The following is an 18,330-nucleotide window of genomic DNA, read 5'->3' as shown; positions in this document are numbered from 1 at the left end:
TTGCCCATCCCTAGTTGCCCTTGAGAAGGTGGTGGTGAGCTGCCTTCTTGAACCGCTGCAGTCTATGTGGTGTAGGTACACCCACAGTGCTGTTAGGGAGGGAGTTCCAGGATTTTGACCCAGTGACGGTGAAGGAACAGCGATATATTTCCAAGTCAGGATGGTGAGTGGCTTGGAGGGGAACTTCCAGGTGGTTGTGTTCCCATCTATCTGCTGCCCTTGTCCTTCTTGATGGTAGTGGTCGTGGGTTTGGAAGATGCTATTGAAGGAGGCTTGGTCAATTCATGCAAAGCATCTTATAAATGTTACACACTGCTGCTACTGTGCATGTGGAGGGAGTGAATGTTTGTGGATGTGGTGCCAATAAAGCGGGTTGCTTGGTCCTGGACGGTGTCAAGCTTCTTGAGTGTTGTGGGACCTGCACTCATCCAGGCAAGTGGGGAGTATTCCATCACACTCCTGACTTGTGCCTTGTAGATGGTGGACAGGCTTTGGGGAGTCAGGAGGTGAGTTACTCGTTGCACGATTCCTAGCCTCTGACCTGCTCATGTAGCCACAGTATTTATATGGCTAGTTCAGTTCAGTTTCTGGTCAATGGTAATGCCCAGGATGTTGATGGTGGGGTATTCAGTGATGGTAATGCCATTAAACATCAAGGGTGATGGTTGGAATGTCTCCTGTTGGAGATGGTCATTGCCTGACACTTGTGTGGTGTGAATGTTACTTGCCACTTGTCAGCCCAAGCCTGGATATTGTCCAGGTCTTGCTGCATTTGAACATGGACTGCTTCAGTATGTGAGGAGTTACGAATGGTGCTGAACATTGTGCAACCATCAGTGAACATCCCTACTTCTCACCTTATGATGGAAGGAAGGTCATTGATGAAGCAGCTGAAGATGGTTGGGCCGAGGACACTACCCTGAGGAACTCCTGCAGTGATGTCCTGGAGCTGAGATGATTGACCTCCAACAACCACAACCATCTTCCTTTGTGCTAGGTATGGCTCCAGCTAGGGGAGATTCCCATTGACTCCAGTTTTGTTAGGGCTCCTTGATGCCACACTCTGTCAAATGCCGCCTTGATGTCAAGGGCAGTCACTCTCACCTCACCTCAGGAGTTCAGCTCTTTTGTCCATGTTTGAACCAAGGCTGTAATGAGGTCAGGAGCTGAGTGGCCCTGACAGAACCTAAACTGGGCATCAGTGTGCAGGTTATTGCTAAGCAAGTGCTGCTTGATAGCACTGCTGGTGACCTCTTCCATTACTTTATTGATGATCGAGAGTAGTCTGATGGGGTGGGAATAGGCCGGGTTGGATTTGTCCTGCTTTTTGTGTACAGGACATACCTGGACAATTTTCCACATAGCCAGGTAGATGCCAGTGTTGTAGCTGTACTGGAACAGCTTGGCAAGGGGCATGGAAAGGTCAGGAGCACAAGTCTTCAGTACTATTGCCGGAATATTGTCAGGTCCCATAGCCTTTGCAGTATCCAGTGCCTTCAGCCGTTTCTTGACATCACATGGAGTGAACCGAATTGACTGAAGACTGGCATCTGTGATGCTGGGGACCTCCGGAGGAGGCCAAGATGAATCATTCACTCAGCACTTCTGGCTGAACATTGTTGCAAATGCTGCAGCCTTATCTTTTGCACTGATGTGCTGGTCTCCTCCATCATTGAGGATGGGGATATATGTGGAGCCTCCTCCTCCAGTGAGTTGTTTAATTGTCCAACACCGTTCACACCTGGATGTGGCAGGACTGCAGAGCTTAGATCTGATCCGTTGGTTGTGGGATCGCTTAGCTCTGTCTATCACTTGCTGCTTATGCTGTTTGGCACACAAGTAGTCCTGTGTTATAGCTACACCAGGTTGACACCTCATTTTAGGTATGCCTGGTGCTGCTCCTGGCATGCCCTCCTGTACTCTTCATTGAACCAGGACTGATCCCCTGGTTTGATGGTAATGGTAGAGTGGGGGATATGCCGGGCCATGAGGTTACAGATTGTGTTTGAGTACAATTCTGCTGCTGCTGATGGCTCACAGCACCTCATGGATGCCCAGTCTTGAGTTGCTAAATCTGTTCAAAATCTATCCCATTTAGCACGGCGGTAGTGCCACACAACACGATGGAGGGTGTCCTCAATGTGAAGGTGGGACTCCGCCTCCACAACACTCCTCCGTGATCACTCCTACCAATACTGCCATGGACAGATGTATGTGTGGCAGGCAGGTTGGTGAGGATAAGGTCAAGTCTGTTTTTCCCCCTTATTGTTCCCTCACCACCCGACACAGACCCAGTCTAGCAGCTATGCCCTTTAGGACTCAGCCAGCTCGGTCAGTAGTGGTGCTACCGAGCCACTCTTGGTGATGGACATTGAAGTCCTCCACCCAGTGTACATTCTGCGCCTTTGCCACCCTCAGTGCTTCCTCCAAGTTGTGTTCAATATGGAAGTGCACTGACTCATCAGCTGAGGGAGGGTGGGACGTGGTAATCAACAGGAGGTTTCCTTGTCCATGTTTGACCTGATGCCATGAGGCCTCATGGGGTCTGGAGTCAACCCTGGGGTCCAGCCATCTTCAGCTACTTCATCAATGACATTCCTTCCACCCTAAGGTCAGAAGTGCAGATGTTTGCTGATGATTTCACAAATGTTCAATACCATTCGCAACTCCTCAGATAATGAAACAATCCATGCAAGACCTAAACGATACTCAGGTAGGTGGCAAGTAATGTTCATGACATAGGAGTTCCAGGGATTGACTATCAGCAGTAGGAGAGAACCTTTGACAGAATCAGCATGGATTTACGAAAGGGAAATCATGCTTGACAAATCTACATGAATTTTTCGAGAATGTAACTAGTAGAGTTGATGAGGGGGAGCCAGTGGATGTGGTTTATTTGGACTTTCAGAAGGCTTTCGACAAAATCCCACATAAGAGATTAGCATGTAAAACTAAAATTATGGGATTGGGGGTAGTGTATTGAGATGGATAGAAAACTGGTTGGCAGATAGGAAACAAATAGTAAGAATAAACCAGTCTTTTTCCAAATAGCAGGCAATAACCAGTGGGGTACCCCAGGGATTGGTGCTGGGACCCCAGCTATTCACAATATAATTATATAATATCACAATTAATGATTTAGATGAGGGAACTAAATGTAATATCTCCAAATTTGCAGATGACACAAATCTGGGTGGGAGGTTGAGCTGTGAGGAGGATGCAGAGATGCTTCAGTGTGATTTGGACAAGCTGAGTGAGTGGCCAAATGCATGGCAGATGCAGGGTAATGTGGTTAAATGTGAGGTTATCCATTTTGGTAGCAAAAACAGAAAGGCAGATTATTATCTGAATGGCTATAAATTGAGAGAGGGGAATGTGCAATAAGACCTGGGTGTCCTTGTACACCAGTCACTGAAGGCAAGCATGCAGGTGCAGCAGGCAGTAAAGAAGGCAAATGGTATGTTGGCCTTCAGAGTGAGAGGATTCAAGTCCAGGAGCAGGGATGTCTTGCTGCAATTATACAGGGCCTTGGTGAGATCACACTTGGAATATTGTGTGCAGTTTTGGTCTCCTTATCTAAGGAAGGATGTTCTTGCTATAGAGGGAGTGCAGCGAAGGTTTACCAGACTGATTCCTGGGATGGCGGGACTGATATATGAGGAGAGATTGAGTCGGTTAGGATTATATTCACTGGAGTCCAGAAGAATGAGGGGGAATCTCATAGAAACCTATAAAATTCTAACAGGACTAGACAGGGTAGATGCAGGAAGGATGTTCCCAATGGTGAGGGAGTCCAGAACCAGGGGTCACAATCTGAGGATACGGGGTAGACCATTTAGGACTGAGATAAGGAGAATTTTCTTCACCCAGAGAGTGGTGATCCTGTGGAATTCACTACCGCAGGAAACAGTTGAGGCCAAAACATTGAATGTTTTCGAGAAGGAGTTAGATATAGCTCTTGGGGCAAAAGGCATTAAAGGACATGGGGAGAAAGCAGGAGCAGGCTATTGAGTTGGATGATCAGTCATGATCATAATGAATGGTGGAGCAGGCTTGAAGGGCTGAATGGCCTCCTCCTGCTCCTAGTTTCTATGTTTCTATGACATTCAACATCGTTGACACTGATGAATCCTCCACCATTAATATTTTGGAGTTTACCATTAGAAAGAAGTGGATTTGTGTTTTGTATTATATGTAGCACTTTCCATAACCACCAGATGTTGCAGAGCACTTTTCTCCTTGGCCCTGAAATTTATTTCTCTTCAGATAATTACCCGATACCCTTTGCGAAGCCATGATTGAATCTGCCCCTATCACACTCTCAGGCAGTGCGTTCCAGGTCCCAAATTCTTTCTGTATAAAAAAAATCTTTCCTCATGTCACTATTGTTTCTTTTTCCATTCACTTTAAATCAGTGTTCTCATCTTCTGAACAGTTAAAGAATTCTTAAACAGCACCTTCCAAATCCACATCCTCAACCACCCAGAAGGACAGGGGCAGCTGACACCATCACCTGGAAGTTCCCCTCCAAGCTACACACCATCCAGACTTGGAAATGTATCACCATTCCTTCACTGTCACTGGGTCAAAGTCCTGGAACTACCTCCCTTACAGCACTGAGGGTGTACCTACACCACATGGACTGCAGCGGTTCAAGAAGGCAGCTCACCACCACTTTCGCAAGGCAATTAAGGATGGGCAGTAAATGCTGGCCCAGCCAGCAATGCCCATATCCTATGGAGGAATATAAAAACATAATGTGCCTATATATCTAAGAAGTACGAAGGATTAGAGGGACCTTGGTGTACGTGTCCATAGATCCCTGAATGTAGCAGCACAGGTAGATAAGGTAGTTAAGAAGGCAGATGGGATACTTGCCTTTATTAGCCGGGGCATAGAATATAAGAGTAGGGAGGTTATGTTGGAGCTGTATAAAACACTAGTTTAGACCACAGCTGGAGTACTGTGTGCAGTTCTGTTCGCCACATTACAGGAAGGATGTGATTGCACTGGAGCGGGTGCAGAGGAGATTCACCAGGATGTTGCCTGGGCTGGAGAGTTTCACCTACGAAGAGAGACAGGATAGGCTGGGGTTGTTTTCCTTAGAGCGGAGAAGGCTGAGGGGTGGGGGTGGAACCTGATAGAGGTGTACACAATTATGAGGGCATAGATGGGGTGGATAGGAAGGAGCTTTTCCCCTTAGCGGAGGTGTCAATAACCAGGGGGCATAAATTTAAGGTAAGGGGCAGGAGGTTTAGAGGGGATTTGAGGAAAACTTTTTCACCCAGAGGGTGGTTGGAATCTGGAACACACTGCCTGAGGGGGTGGTAGAGGCAGGAACCCTCACAAAATTTAAGAAATATTTAGATGAACACATGAAACGCCATAGCATACAGGGCTACAGGCCAAGTGCTGGAAAATGGGATTAGAGTAGATAGGTGCTCGATGGCTGGCATGGACACAATGGGCTGAAGGGCCCGTTTCTGTGCTAAATAACTCTTAACTTCATGATGTTAAAGCACAGAAGGTGGCCATTCAGCCACGTAGCCTGTGCTGGATCTTTAAAACAGCTATCCAAACAGTCCCACTTCCTGCCTCTGCTCTTTTCCCTATAACCCTGCCATTTTTGCAATTCAGGTACGTATCTATTTAATCAAGAGTTCATGCTAAGAGTTAATATTAGTTAATATTAAAGCTGCTTCCACCTTCCAGCTAAACTCTGAAGGATAACAGTTCTCCTCGTTTTCCCCTCCTGCATTTTCTGCAAATTATCCTAAACCTACAAACTGAGAAACATTTTATTGAATTTCAGCGGACCAAATTAAGGTGGAGATGCAAAAAAACAAAACATGAAGCGCCCGAACAGGGACTTGAACCCTGGACCCTCAGATTAAAAGTCTGATGCTCTACCGACTGAGCTATCCGGGCCCTGACGATGGTTCATTCCTAAAGAGCTTGTAACCTAGAATGTTACATGGTTACGTGATGACGTCAATTCGTAGGGGGAATTCCCCCCTCCCGCCCCAGCTTCGCAACAGTGCAACAATCAGCGGAGGGAATCCCCCTCCGTGTAGCGTCTGGCGCTGGGACTGGAACAAATTGCTCCACCTCAACCCAAAGTCATTTCGGTTATCTCTCTAAAAACCCCTGATCACTGCCAGGCTGGAAGGGTTGCACCGCCTCCTGGAATGTTTCAAGACATTGATTTTAAAGCGGGGGCAAGAGACCAAGAGAAAAGACTGTGGGAGACACGGGATTTCACTCCAACGAGCACAACCCCCTTAAGACTATTTTTGGATTCAGTACCTGGTTGCCTCACCTCCATACAAAACTTGGCAGATTCCTAGGGCGAACCTCTCAGTTACCCCTCTCTCTCTCTCTCTCACACACACACACACACACACAGAGGGAGAACCTCGAAACATCAAGGTGACCAGGACAAGGTGCACGGTTTCCGACATTACAACAGCAACAACACTTCAGAAGTCCTTCGTGGGCTGTGAAACATCTTGGGAGATCCTGAGATCTTGATAGGCGCTACATTATTGTATGCTTTGCTTTCTTATACTGTATTTCTGAACTGGTGTCAAAGTTTGCTTGGTAAAACTCCAATAAAGCTCTTTGGGAAAACAAAAACAGAATTACCTGGAAAAACTCAGCAGGTCTGGCAGCATCGGCGGAGAAGAAAAGAGTTGACGAACCTCATGACCCTTCGACAGAACAAGTTCTGTCTTTTCTTCTCCGCCGATGCTGCCAGACCTGCTGAGTTTTTCCAGGTAATTCTGTTTTTGTTTTGGATTTCCAGCATCCGCAGTTTTTTTGTTTTTAAGCTCTTTGGGAAGTTTGACTACGTCAAAGGCACTATATAAATGCAGGTTGCTGTTGATGTTACGGCCGTAAAACGCCCCGAGAGGCTAATGCTAGTTAATTTTTAACAATAAGAACTTGCTTTTTTTTATAGTTGGTTACAAGTCTGAGCTCCAGGAGATGTGATTTTCACTAGTGTTAATGGGCTGGTAGGAACTTTTTTAAAAAATATATATACTCTATTCATAAAATATCTGGAAAACCATTCCAAAACATTTCAAAATCACCATCACAAAAGTACAATCAGATTCAGCTTTTACACATGGATCCCGAGGTGCATCAATACAATCAATGAATATTACAATCATTTCAATATGGTCATTACAGACAATCAGACAATGGTATTGGAGTTATCAACATACATCATGTTGTACTGTGGACACGATCCATTTTCGACCTCCAGATAAAGCGGAAGATGGCTCGGGTGATCGCCACCGCGCAGGAGTGTGGAATGGGCCAGACCTGCGCCACTTACAGCAACAGCGAGAGTGCCTCACACCTGATGACCAGGTTCTTACCCACAGTGAAGAGGGAGCGTCGCTCCCACATGCCCAGTTTTCTTTGCACCATAGACACTTGCTCCTTCCAGTTTCTAACGCATGCCCTGGTCCCTCTGAACCATATCCCCAGCACCTTCAGGCCGTCAGCCCTGACAGTGAAGGGGACAAAGGATCGGTCAGCCCAGTTCCCGAAGAACATGGCCTCGCTCTTCCCACGATTTACCTTGGCTCCCGAGGCCAGTTCGAACTGGTCGCAGATGTGGATCAGTCTGCGCACCGACAGCGGATCCAAGCAGAAGATGGAGACATCGTCCATGTACAGGGAGGCTTTGATCTGAGTGCCTCCACTGCCTGGGATCATCACTCCTCTTATGCCCAGATCCTTCCTGATGGACTCAGCAAAGGGTTCTATGCAACACACAAACAGAACAGGGGAGAGAGGGCAGACCTGCCTGACTCCAGATTTAATAGGAAAGCTATCTGTTTCCCACCCATTGATTGAGACTGCGCTACTGATGTTAATGTAGAGCAGTTGAATCCGATTGTGAATTCCCTCCCCAAACCCCATTTAGGAGAGCACATCCACCATGTAGGTGTGCGATATTCTGTCAAAGGCCTTCTCCTGATCAAGGCTGATGAGGCAGGTGTCCACAGCCCTGCCTTGCACATAGGCAATTGTATCCCTGAACAGCACGAAGCTGTCAGAGATCTTCCTGCCAGGCACAGCGCAGATCTGGTCAGGGTGGATCACCAGTTCCAGAGCGGACTTGACCCAATTGCCGATGACCTTGGACAGAATCTTATAGTCCACATTCAACAGTGAAATGGGTCACCAATTTCTAATTTCCTCCCTTTCCCCCTTGTGCTTGTAGATGAGGGTGATGATGCCTTTCCTCATGGATTCTGACATGCTGCCGGCCAGGAGCATACTCTCATACACTTCTAGCAGGTCTGGGCCCACCCAATCCCACAGAGCCGAATACAACTCCACCGGCAAGCCTTCGCTTCCGAAAGTTTTACTCTTCTCGAAGGACTCAAGGGCCTTGGTCAGTTCGTCAGGAGTTAGCGGTTAGGAACTTATGTTAGTGTCAAGAGTAACGCCAGAGATATGAGAGGCTCCATTTCACTTCTTGCTAGGTGCCCATCTGTTTCCAGCCGCCTTTAATATAGAAACACGGCAGTGCATTCCACAAGAATGGGTTCAGGGGTGAGGAACTTTAATTATGAAGATCGATTGGAGAAGTTGGGACTGTTTTCCTTGGATGAGAAGGTTGAAAGGAGATTTGATACAGATATTCAAAGTCATGAGGGGTCTGGACAGAGTAGATAGGGAGGAACTGTTCCTATTTGTGAAAGGATGGAGAATGAGAGGGCACAGAGTTACAGTGATTAACAAAAGAAGCAAAAGTGACATGAGGAAAATCTTTTTCAAACAGCGAGTGGCTAATGTCTAGAGTGCCCTGCCTGAGAGTGTGGTGGAGGCAGGTCAGTTGAGGCATTCAAAAGGGAATCAGACTGTTAGCTGAAGAGGAAGAATGTGCAGGGTTACGGGTGAAGGCGGGAGAGTAGCACTAGGTGGGCCAAATGGCCTCCTTCTGCACTGTAAGAATTCTGTGATTCTGTAATTAACTCCAGGTCCCAACCACTCACTGTGTAACAAAGTTTCCTCATTGTTGCTGCTTCATTTGCCAATCACCTTAAATCAATGTCCTCTGGTATGAGATCCTTTCACCAATGGGAACACTTTCTCCCCATCTACTCTGTCCAGGTCACTACTGCTATCCGAGCTTGCTGTTGATATAGAGATCAGCAACATTGGAAATGGCGGCTCCTTCAGTTCTGTCCCTGAGGGCAGGACCAACTTACAGCACTACATTCTCCACCACAGGCAGGGTAGGTCCTGAATTCAACCCCAGCCCAAACAGTGATTGAACCCTGTGCTGTTGGCACCGATCTGATCCACTGCCCCCACCCCAACCACCCAAGAAGTCCAAGTTGCTGTACTTACACGCAGGTTGTAGTTCTGAATACTGATGGAAGACACTCCAATTCTATTGAATTGTAGAATGGTTACAGCACAGAAAGAGCTGACCAGGAATCTCTCCTGCTCTTACCACCTGTCATTGGCATATGTCAGAAGGAACATAGGAACAGGAGAATTCAGCCCTTCAAGCCTGCTCCGCCATTCCATATGATCATGGCTGATTGAACACTTCAATGCCTTTTACCCACACCATCCCCATAACCCTTTATGTTATCGATAATCAAAAATCTATCAATTTCTACCTTAAACTTATTCAATGACTGATCTTCCACTGCCCTCTGGGGTAGAGAATTCCAAAGGTTCACAACCCTCTGAGAAAAGAAATTTTTCCTCATCTCGGCCCTAAGTGGCTTCCCCCTTATTTTGAAATTGTGTCCCCTGGTTCTAGACTCCCCAACCAGGGGAAGCATCTTACCTGCATCTACTCTGTCTAGTCCTTTAAGTATATTGTAGGTTTCAATGAGATCACCTTTCATTCTTCAAAACCCTAGAGAATACAGACCCAGTTTCCCAATTAGGAGGAGGTGATGGTATGGTGGTATTGTCACTAAGCTTGTGAATCCAGTAACCCAGCCTAATACACTGGGGTGCAAATCCCACCACAGCAGAATTTAATAATTTGGAATTAAAAGGAATGATTGTTGTAAAAATCCATTTGGTTCACCAATGCCACTGTTTGATTAACCAAGGCTTCAATATTCCTGTGTTTACATCCTCTTGTGACGGTTAACATTACCTGCATGTTAGCTTTCAGTGACATATGGACAAGGTCTCCCAGGTCCCTTTGTACATCTACACTTTCTAATCTCTTACCATTTAGGAAATACTCTGCACATCTGTTCCTCTTACCAAAGTGGATAACCTCACATTTTCCCACATTATATTCCATCTGCTATGTTCTTGCCCACTCACTAAGTCTGTCCAAATCCTCCTGTAGCCGCTTTACATCTTCCTCACAATACACATTCCTGCCTAGCTTTGTATCAACCACGAACTTGGAAATATTGCATTTGGTCCCCACATCCAAATCATTGATATATATTGTGAACAGCTGGGGCCCAAGTACTGATCTTTGTGGTACCTCACTAGTCACAGTCTGTCAACATGAGAATGACCCATATACTCCGGCCCCCTCCCACAATTCTTTCTCCGGTATATCAATGATTACTTTGGTGCTGCTTCATGCTCTCGTCGGGACTTGGAAAAATTTATTAATTTTGCTTCCAATCTCCACCCCGCCATCATTTTCACGTGGTCCATCTCTGACACTTCCCTTCCCTTCCTTGACCTCTCTGTCTCAATTTCTGGTGATAGACTGTCCACCAATATCCATTACAAGCCTACCAACTCCCACAGCTACCTCGACTACAGCTCCTCACACCCTGCTTCCTTTAAGGACTCCATCCCATTCTCTCAGTTCCTTCGCCTCCGTCGCATCTGTTCTGATGATGCTACCTTCAAAAACAATTCCTCTGACATGTCTTCCTTCTTCCTTAACCGAGGTTTTCCACCCATGGTTGTTGACAGGGCCCTCAACTGTGTCCGGCCCATCTCCTGCGCATCCGCCCTCACACCTTCTCCTCCCTCCCAGAAACATGATAGGGTCCCCCTTGTCCTCACTTATCACCCCACCAGCCTCCGCATTCAAAGGATCATCCTCCACCATTTCCACCAACTCCAGCATGATGCCACCACCAAACACATCTTCCCTTCACCCCCCCCAGCAGCATTCCATAGGGATCGTTCCCTCCGGGACACCCTGGTCCACTCCTCCATCACCCCCCTACTCCTCAACCCCCACCTATGGCACCTCGCCATGCCCACGCAAAAGATGCAACACCTGCCCCTTCACTTCCTCTCTCCTCACCGCCCAAGGGCCCAAACACTCCTTTCAAGTGAAGCAGCATTTCACTTGCATTTCCCCCAACTTAGTCTACTGCACTCGTTGTTCCCAATGCAATCTCCTCTACATTGGAGAGACCAAATGTAAACTGGGTGACTGCTTTGCAGAACACCTGTGGTCTGTTCGCAAGAATGACCCAAACCTCCCTGTCGCTTGCCATTTTAACACTCCACCCTGCTCTCTTGCCCACATGTCTGTCCTTGGCTTGCTGGATTGTTCCAGTGAAGCCCAACACAAACTGGAGGAACAGCACCTCATCTTCCGACTAGGCACTTTACAGCCTTCCAGACTGAATATTGAATTCAACAACTTTAGATCTTGAACGCCCTCTTCCATCCCCACCCCTTTTCCGTTTCTTCCCCCATCCTTTTGTTTTTTCCAATAATTTATATAGATTTTTCTTTTCCCACCTATTTCCATTATTTTTAAATCTTTTATGCCCTGCTAGTCTTTCCACCCCACCCCCACTAGAGCTTTACCTCGAGTGCCCTACCATCCATTCTTAATTAGCATGTTCGTTTAGATAATATCACCATCTTCAACACCTCTGTGTTCTTTTGTTCTTTTGTCTGTGACATCTTTTGATGATCTGCTCCTATCACTGCTTGCTTGTCCCTACAACCACACCACCCCCCTCCACTTCTCTCCCCCAACCGAACACCCCCCCCCCCCACCTTAAACCAGTTTATATTTCACCCCTCTCCTAATATTCACTCAGTTCTGTTGAAGGGTCATGAGGACTCGAAACATCAACTCTTTTCTTCTCCGCCAATGCTGCCAGACCTGTTGAGTTTTTCCAGGTATTTCTGTTTTTGTTTTGGATTTCCAGCATCCGCAGTTTTTTGTTTTTATCATATATTCCTACTCTCTGTTATCTGCCTGTTAACCGATCCTTAATCCATGCCAGTATAATGCCTCCTATCCCATGTGCTTTTATTTTGCTGATCAACTTCCTGTGGGCGACTTTATAAAAATCCTTCTGAAAATCCAAGTGTACTACGTCCATCGACTCTCCTTTATCAATTTTGTTAGTAACATCCTCAAAAAACTCCAACAAGCTCATCAAACATGAATTCCCATTTGTAAATCCATGCTGACCATGTCCAATCAGATCATGATTATCCAAGTATCCATTTATTCACATCCTTTATAATAGATTCTAGCATTTTCCCTACTACTGATGTAAGGGTATCAGGCCTGTAGTTCCCTGTTTTCTCTCTCCCTCCCTTCTTAAATAGTGGGGTGACATTCGCTACCTTCCAATCTTCAGGAACAATTCCAGAATCTATGGGATTTCAGAAAATGACCACCAGTGCATCCATTATCTCTACAATAACCTCTTTCAACACTCTGAATATCAGGTCCCTGGGACTTATCAGCTTTCAGTCCCATTAATTCCTCTAATGCAACCTTCCTACTTATGCTAATTTCCTTCAACTCCTCAATCTCCCTTGTCCCTTTGATTTCTAAATCTGGGAGATTTCCTGTATCTTCAAAGTAACCATTTAGCTTCCCTGCCAAATCTCTATTCCTCATTATGAATTCTCCTGACTCTACCTGTAACGGACCCACATTTGTCTTTTATTCTTATTCATTCGCGGATGTGGGCTTCGCTGGCTGGGCCAGAGATTATTGCCCATCCCTAGTTGCCCTTGAGAAGGTGGTGGTGAGCTGCCTTCTTGAACCACTGCAGTCCATGTGGTGTAGGTACACCCACAGTGCTGTTAGGAAGGGAGTTCCAGGATTTTGACCCAGCGACAGTGAAGGAACGGTGATATATTTCTAAGTCAGGATGGTGAGTGACTTGGAGGGGAACTTCCAGACGGTGGTGTTGCCGTCTCTCTGCTGCCCTTGTCCTTCTAGATGGTGGTGGTCATGGGTTTGGAAGGTGCTGTCTAAGGAGCCTTGGTGAATTGCTGCAGTGCATTTTGTAGATGGTACACACTGCTGCTACTGTACATCAGTGGTGGAGTGGGTAAACAATTGTGAATGTGGTGGCCAATCAAGTGGGCTGCTTTGTCCTGGATGGTGTTGAGCTTCTTGAATGTTGTGGGAGCTGCACTCATCCAGGCAAGTGGAGAGTATTCTATCACACTCCTGACTTGTGCCTTGTAGATGGTGGACAGGCTTTGGGGAGTCAGGAGGTGAGTTACTCGCCACAGGATTCCCAGCCTCTGACCTGCTCTTGTAGCCACATTATTTATATGGCTAATCCAGTTCAGTTTCTTAGCCAAATGCTTCCTTTTTACATACCTTGGGAGGCTTTTACAGTCTGTTGACACTCAGCCTGTTTGGCTGCATTACAAATGCACTTTTTTTGGTCATCAAATTCTGGACTTGAACCCAGACTATGTGCAACATACATATCGATAGCAACACCTTATCTATGCACATGTTTGAAGTTGTGAGTTTATTTATGAACATGTTGCTGAAGAAAAGCATCCACATTTGTACCGCATCTGTGGCACACCGCCATTTTCTGAATCTGTATTCATTGAATTTATGAACTTGGCAATGTACGCAGTTGAGTTTAATTTTAATGATACCATGTGTGTCTAAATAGATGACGTAGTCCATATGATTGCCTCTAGGTCCAGCGCTCGCTAACACTTTTGTCGGTTTCCATAAGAAATGTGTTTTTGATGGAATAAGCCCTTGTCTCCTATCTCATGTGTTACGGGTAGGAGGGGGTTTAATTTAACAAACCCTGATTTTTCCTCTCACTACCCGTCCATAAACAGAAAGGTGTTTCTGATCTTCCCCCTTTAGAAGTGGTGGCATGTTTTCTCCAACCCTTCATTTTGGAGTGACCCAATCCTCTATTAATAACTCCACAGCAAACTCGAGATAAGGTAAAATAAGAGGGTTGGTTTATTTTATACACACACGAAATGCAGGAAAGGAGCTTCGCAACACTTTTGCTCTCATACAATAAAAGAAGGATAAGGAGTTCTGTCGAAGGGTCATGAGGACTCAAAACGTCAACTCTTTTCTTCGCCGCCGATGCTGCCAGACCTGCTGAGTTTTTCCAGGTAATTCTGTTTTTGTTTCGAAATGTTAACTCTGCTTCTCTCTCCAAGTTTCTCCTCATCTCAGTCCTAAATGGTCTACCCCGTATACTGAGACTGTGACCCCTTGTTCTAGACTCTCCAGCCAGAGGAAACATCCTCCCTGCATCCAGTCTGTCCAACCCTGTCAGAATTTTATATGTTTCAATGAGATCCCTCTCATTCTCTGTGAATACAGTTCTCGTTGACCCAATCTCTCCTCATACGACAATCCTGCCATCTGGTGGACTTTTGCTGCACTCCCTCTATGGTAAGGAGACCAAAACTGCACACACTACTCCAGGTGTGGTCTCATCAAGGCCCTGTACCGCTGCAGTAAGACATGACCTTGCTCCTGTCCCCTTGCAATGAAGGCCAACATACCATTTGCCTTCTTAGCTGCTTGCTGCACCTGTATGCTTGCTTTCAGTGATCAGTGTACAAGGACACCCAGGTCCCTTTGTACATCAGTATTTCCCAATCTATCACCATTTAAATAATACTCTGCCATTCTGTTTTTCTGACCAAAGTGGATAACTTCCTGCAGCTCCCACAACACTCAAGAAGCTTGACACCATCCAGGACAATGCAACCCGCATGATTGGCACCACATCCACAAACATTCACCCAGTCCACCACTGATGCACAGTAGCAGCAGTGTGTACCATCTACAAGATGTACTGCAACAATTCACCAAGGCTTCTTCGACAGCACCTCCCAACCCCACGACCATGACCATCGAGAAGGACATGGGCAGCAGATACATGGGAATACCACTAGCTGGAAGTTCCCCTCCAAGTCATTCACCATCCTGACTTGGAAATATATCGCCGTTCCTTCACTGTCATCGGGTCAAAATCCTGGAACTCCCTCCCTAACAGCACTGTGGGTGTACCTACACCACGTGGACTGCAGCGGTTCAGGAAGGCAGCTCACCACCACCTTCTCAAGGGCAAGTAGGGATGGGCAATAAATGCTGGCCCAATGAAGCCCATGTTCCATGAACGAATAAAAAAAAAACTTCACACTTATCCATGTTATACTGCATCTGCCAAGTATTTGATCACTCAACTTGTCTAAATCGCCTTGAAGCCTCTTAACGTCCTCCTCACCACTCACACTGCCACCTAGTTTCATGTCATCAGCAAACTTGGAAATATTACTTTTGGTTCCCTCATCCAAATCATTGATAGATATGGTGAATAGCTGGGGACCAAAGGGGGCACTGGGGGAGATGGGGGCATTGGGGAGAGAGGGGCACTGGGGGGGAGAGAGGGAACCGGGGAAGGTACATTGAGGGAGAGGGAGCATTGGGAAGAGTGGGGACTTTGTTTTATTCATTCATGGGATGTGGGCATCGCTGGCTAGGGCAGCATTTATTGCCCTTTCCTTATTCAGAGCACTTTTTTTTAAAGAGTCAACCACACTGCTGTGGGTCTGGAGTCACATGGAGGCCAGACCAGGGGAAGACGGCAGATTTCCTTCCCTAAAGGGCATCAGTGAACATCCGTGGTTAACTAAAGAAGTTAAGGAAAGCATCAAACTTAAAGAAAAAGCACACAACTCCGCAAAGATGAGTAGCAGGACAGGTGATTGGACAGAATATAAAGAACGGCAGAGGATGGCTAAAAGATTAATTAGGAGAAAGAAATTACAGTATGAGAGGAAGCTAGCTCGAAATGCAAAAACTGGTAGCAAGAGGTACTTAAAAAGGAACATAGTAAGTAGAGTGAGTGTTGGTCCTCTAGGGAATGACAGTGGAGAGTTCATAGTACAAAATATGGAAATGGCAGTAGAAATGAACAAATAGTTTGCTGCTGGGTTCACTATAAGAGGATACAAAAATCATTCCAGTAATAGCTGCAAATCAGGACGTGAATGGGAGAAAGGAATTTGGTGAAATTGAAATCACTAGGGAAGCAGTACTGAGCAAACTGACGGAGCTGTGGGCTGGCAAGTCTCCGGGTCCCGATGGACTACATCCTAGGGTCTTAAAAGAGGTGGCTAATGAGGTAGTAGATGCATTGGTGTTAATTTTCCAAAATTCGCTAGGTCCAGGAAAGCTTCCATCAGATTGGACGCTAGCAAATATAACCCCTTTATTCAAGAAGGGAGGGATGCAGAAAACAGGAAACTATAGCCCAGTTAGCTTGCCGTCTGCCATGGGGAAGTTATTAGAATCGATCATTAACGATGTTATACCTGGGCACTTAGAAGTTCTCAAGGCAATCGGGAAGAGTTAGCATCGTTTTGTGAAAGGAAAATCATGTTTAACCAATTTATTGAAGTTTTTTTGAAGGAATAACATGCACGGTGGATAAAGAGGAGCCTGTAGACGTACTGTACTTGGATTTCCAGAAGGCATTTGATATGATGCCACATCAAAGATGATTACGGAAAACATTAGCACATGGTGCAGGGGGTAACATATTAGCATGGATAGAAGACTGGCTGGCTGGCAGAAAACAGAGAGTATGCATAAATGGGTCTTTTTCTGATTGGCAGGGTGTGACGAGTGGAATCCCAAAGGGGCCTGTGCTGGGACCTCAACTTTTTACAATTTACACCAATGACTTAGATAAGGGGAGTGAAGAGATGGTAGCTAAATTTGCAGATGACATAAAGCTGGGTAGGAAAGCATGTTGTGAAGAGGACATGAGGAGATTGTAGATGGATATAGATAGGTGGAGTGAGTGGGCAAAAATCTAGCAAATGGAGTTTAATGTGGGAAAATGTGAAGTTGTTCACCTTGGCAGGAAGAACAAAAAAAGCAGAGTATTAATTAAATGGAGAACAGTTGCATAATTCTGAGATACAGAGGGATCTAGGTGTTCTAGTACATGAGTCACAAAAAGTTAATATGCAGGTACAGCAAGTAAGAAGGCTAATGGAATGTTATCCTTTATTACGAGAGGAATTGAACATAAAAGTAAGGATGTTATGCTTCAGTTATACAGGGCATTGGTGAGGCTGCACCTCGAATATTGTGTGTAATTTTGGTCTCCTTATTTAAGGAAAGATGTAAATGCACTGGAGGCAGTTCAAAGGAGGTTTACTAGATTGATACCTGGAATGAGTGGGCTGTCTTATGAGGAAAGGTTGCACTTGTTTCCACTGGAGTTTAGAAGAGTGAGGGGTGATTTGATTGAAGACTCTGAACGGCCTTGACAAGGTGCACGTCAAAAGGATGTTTCCTTTTGTGGGTGAGTCCAGAACTCGGGGGCACTATTTTAAAGTTAGGGGTCACCCATTTAGGACAGAGATGAGGAGAATTTTTCTCTCTCAGAAGGTTGTGTGACTTTGGAACTCTCTGTCTCAGAAGGTGGTGGAGGCGAGGTCAATGAATATTTTTAAGGCAGAGGTAGATAGATTCTTGTTAGGTAAGAGAATCAAAGGTTATCCGGGTTAGATGGGACCTGATGGCCTGCACCCTAAGGTATTAAAGGAAGAAGCTGCAGAGATAGTGGATGCATTGGTTGTAATCTTCCAGAATTCCCTAGATTCTAGAAAAGTTCCAGCGAATTGGAAAATGGCTAATGTAACATCATTCTTCAAGAAAGGAGGGAGACAGAAAGTAGGAAGTATAGGTCAGTTAGCCTAACAACCGTCATTGGGAAATTGCTGGAATGCGTTATAAAGGAGGTAGTAGCAGGACATTTAGAAAATAATACAATCAGAGTCAATATGGTCTGTGAAAGGGAAATCATGTTTGACTAATTTATTAGAGTTCTTTGAGGATGTAACAAGCAGAGTGGATAAGGGGGAACCAGTAGATGTAGTGTATTTAGATTTCCAAAAGGCATTTAATAAGGTGCCATATGAAAGGTGGAGAGGGGAGGTGGTGGCTTAGTGGTATTGTCACTGGACTAGTTTTCCAGAGACCCAGGGTAATGCTCTGGGGAACTGGCTTTGAATCCCACCACAGCAGATGGTGGAATTTGAATTCAATAAAAATCTGGAATTAAAAGT

General features: G+C 45.7%; 1 non-coding gene across 1 annotated transcript; it reads right to left on the bottom strand.

Moving 5' to 3' along the window:
• Window positions 1-5,855: 5,855 nt before the first annotated feature.
• trnak-uuu lies at window positions 5,856-5,928 on the bottom strand. The gene has a single exon. It is a non-coding gene; the product is annotated as a tRNA-Lys (tRNA).
• Between the last annotated feature and the right edge of the window lie 12,402 nt (window positions 5,929-18,330).

The sequence above is a fragment of the Carcharodon carcharias genome, chromosome 4 (assembly GCF_017639515.1).
Source record: "Carcharodon carcharias isolate sCarCar2 chromosome 4, sCarCar2.pri, whole genome shotgun sequence".
Lineage (NCBI taxonomy): Eukaryota > Metazoa > Chordata > Chondrichthyes > Lamniformes > Lamnidae > Carcharodon > Carcharodon carcharias.
Note: the sequence above shows the minus strand (reverse complement) of the source record. Positions and strands in the feature narration are given on the sequence as shown.